Raw genomic sequence first — 3671 nt, 5'->3', positions numbered from 1 at the left:
GCATTGATTTAATGGACTTATCTTAAATTAGTTCAGAGCTGAACTGACCTTGCCGTTTCAGAATTTTGTTGGCTTTGCTGCTTTGGAGAAACTTCCTCTGAAATAGAAATCTACCGAAATGGTTCCCAAGCCTGATTATCTCAAGCGGACACCCTTCTAAGGCAGTGAATGTTCTCGAAGCTGAGGGTCAGCTGTGTTCCATGTCCCCGATCTTTGGGTGGGTGACCCTTTGGGAGTAGAGTAGGGAGTGGGAGCCTCCTTTCAGGGCCAGCTCGGAAGCGTGGCTCTGCATCTGTGGCCACTTGTCCTGCCTCACCTGTGCTCTGCCTCCCCGGAGACCAGTTGCAGCACCCCCACCCTCACTTGTGGCTTCCCCGCACCAAAGCCTGAAGGATTGGGGATCCTCATCGGGATTTTCGAAGACAGCCAGCAGCCCAGGGCTGATAGCAAAAAAGCGTATGAGCCTGCTCTCAATGGGCTTAAAGAGACACAGCATCACACAATTAGAGAATGGTATCAGCAAGTCCACAACAGCCACACAACAAGAGACGCAGCTGTTTAAAATGATATTTTTTAATGTTTCTTTATTTTTGAGAGACAGAGAGTGAGCGGGGAAGGGACAGAGAGAGAGGGAGACACAGAATCCAAAGCAGGCTGTCAGCACAGAGCCCGACGTGGGGCTTGAACTCACGAACCATGAGATCATGACCTGAGCCAAAGTTGGATCTCAACAAAATAGGGTGTTCAAAATGATGATTTTTTTTTTTTTTTTTTTTTTTTTAACGGGGCGCCTGGGTGGCTCAGTCGGTTAAGTGACTGACTTCAGCTCAGGTTGTGATCTCGCAGTTTGTGAGTTCAAGCCCACCTCGGTTCTATGGTGGCAGCTCAGAGCCGACTTTGCTTTGGGTCCCCGGTCTCAGTCTGTCTGTCCCTCCCCTTGCTTGCGCTCGCGCTCTGTCTTAAAATTTTTTTTTTTTTTAACGTTTATTTATTTTTGAGACAGAGAGAGACAGAGCATGAACAGGGGAGGAGCAGAGAGAGAGGGAGACACAGAATCTGAAACAGGCTCCAGGCTCCGAGCTGTCAACACAGAGCCCGACGCGGGGCTCGAACTCACAGACCATGAGAACGCGCTCTGTCTTAAAAAAAAAAAAAGTTTGTTAATTTAACAAAAAGTAGAGTGCAAATTAGAATCACAGTGCCTTCTCATTTTTAAAATAAAACTATATCTATGTGAATAAGGAAATGATATCTGGAAGGATATGTTCCAAAATCTATGTGTCAATGCTCTTTAGCTGAAGGCCACCGGGAATACACGGGTAGTGGGGTTTATCTGCTTATTACAGTGAGGGAGGGGGGCACATCATGGGCAACACGAGGTAGCTCAGGACGAGGCTGAAAGCAATTAGTTCCAGGCTTGGGCTTGCGCTTGGTGCTTTGGGGGGACGGTTCCAGCAAGCATGGCTTTGCTCTGGGTCGGATGCGGCGGAGGCGCCGGGGTAGTTTTATGATTGGATATCTTAATAATTCTGGTCAATGGAGTGCTAAGAACGAAGAAGGGGAGCTAGGCTATAATTGGTAAAAACAGGAACAACGGTTGCCATTAGCCAGGATAGGGGGATGCTTGGTTGTTTTTGTCGTTTGCACAACGTTCTTGTTTTTGTCTCATTCAGACATGATTGCAGAATGATTTTGTTTTCGTCTTGACCTTCACAATCCAGTAGCCTTGGCTGGTGTTCTGTGGAACTGGCCACGCTAAACAGCAGAACCAGACTCGGCTGTGAGAGCCAGGCGAGCGCCCGGCTGTCAGGGGCTTTGCTCTACCTGCATGGGGCCACCTCCAGGTGTTGGCACGAAGGGTGATTTTTACTTTCCACTTCACATTCTGGAAAAAAAAAAAAAAAGGATTCTTTTGACGACAATCAACAACAAATAGACAATCTATTTGTCTTTAGAAAACAGCTGTTTCCTTTCTGGGAAAAACAAATCACCTATATAAGAAAATGCTAAACCGGATAAACCATATGCCAGTGCATTTGGTGGGAAAGGCAGACAGCCCAGCATGCTGAGCCCCCGCCCCGGGGAATGAGAGTCCCAAACAGCTGTCCAGTTCCACATCCTGCAGAACAGCCCCAAACATTCTCCCAGGAGGCCAGCCGGGCGTGCCAGGGTTAGAGTTTAGATTGGATGGAAACTGGTGTTGCTCAAGACCTCAGCCCGGGGTCCAGACGGTGAGAAACGTGGCTGGCCTGTCAACAATGGGTGGAGGCCACCTGGACACTTTGGACACCTGCTTGGTGAGGTCCCCAAGGCAAGAGGCGGTGCCATGACCCAGAGCTCTGTCTATTGGCTTGGCCTGCCAGTGGAATCTGCCATTAGACTCACCGGGGAAATGAAACCCGCCCCACCCCCACCCCCACCTCCCAGCCACCTGGACCAATCAAATCAAGATCCCTGGGGGCAGGGCCCAGGTAGGAGTATTTCTTGGCTCCCCCCCCCCCCCCCCGTGATTCCTCCAACTTTCCCCTGCTCTGACCCTTGTTCATTCTACTTCTGTGATCTCTACCCTCTTCTTTCCATTCCCATCACCTCTAGTCTGGGTCAGGCCCTCACTTCTCTCCCCGGAACCATCTCTGTCCCCCACACTCCCTGACTGATCTTTGTAAATAAAAATCGGGGTCACTGGTTCTCAGCCCTGGCAGCGTATTAGAATCACCAGGGGAGACTGAAAAAGCACTCCGGGTGCCTGGGCCCCACCCTCCGAGTGTCTGATTCCATTGGGCGGAGGTGGAGCCAAGCACTGGTGTGTTTTGTTTTGTTTTTAATTTCCCAGGGGACTCTACGGGGTAGCCCGGGCTGAGAACCGTAGCTTTCCAGGCTTTTATTCCCTTAGCTCCGTAAGGGCCAAATGAAGAGCTAACCCTGTAAACTGAGGCACAGGAGTTCTTGAGGGCTCCTCTAGGCGAGTGTGTTACAAAGGGGAGGGGGCAGCCTTCCCTATTTTGCCAGAAAAGACCTTATGGCTCTCTGTTCCTGCGCAGGCAGCCAGGTGGTGTGGTAGGGGAGGAATTCAACAGCTGCAGCAGCGGTAGCTGGTGATGACGGGGTGGGGGGAAGATAGGAAACACGTTCTAGGTGATGTCCCAAAACACTTGAGGGAAGCTTTTCTGAGGGCTGGCTCTCTGGTAACAGATGGGGGCATAAGCTGAGGGAACAACATTCATCTCTGTGAACCCCTGACTGCAAAGAGCTCTGAGCCCAGGAGGCTGGCAGTGGATGTTGTGGGGTCCTGCCCAGATCTGCCTTCAGAACCCAGGCACTCTGCCCCCGGCCCCTCCCCAGGAGGTGCCCCCAGATGAAGGGAGCTGCCGCGTTCCAGGCTGTACCCCTCAGGGACAGCAGCCTGCACCCCGTGACTGGCCAGTCAGTGAGGGGCACAGAGACCCGCCCCTTGCCTTATTTAGGACATCCCAGCTTCGGAGCTTTCCGTGGGATCAGCTAAAGAGGTGTCTGTCACAAATGCACCCCGGTCCAGCCTCTGCCCCTACGCTGTCTTGCTTCCTTTACTCACCTATGGGTGTTACTCTTCTGTTCTCCCCAATAGGCCACCCCACACACAAACCTCTACCTCAGTCTCCGTTTCCGGGGCAGCTGACCTATGAGAAAGTCCC

The sequence above is a fragment of the Panthera pardus genome, unplaced genomic scaffold, assembly GCF_024362965.1.
Source record: "Panthera pardus isolate Hobbes unplaced genomic scaffold, ASM2436296v1 HiC_scaffold_7, whole genome shotgun sequence".
NCBI lineage: Eukaryota > Metazoa > Chordata > Mammalia > Carnivora > Felidae > Panthera > Panthera pardus.
This window is presented reverse-complemented; position numbering follows the sequence as displayed.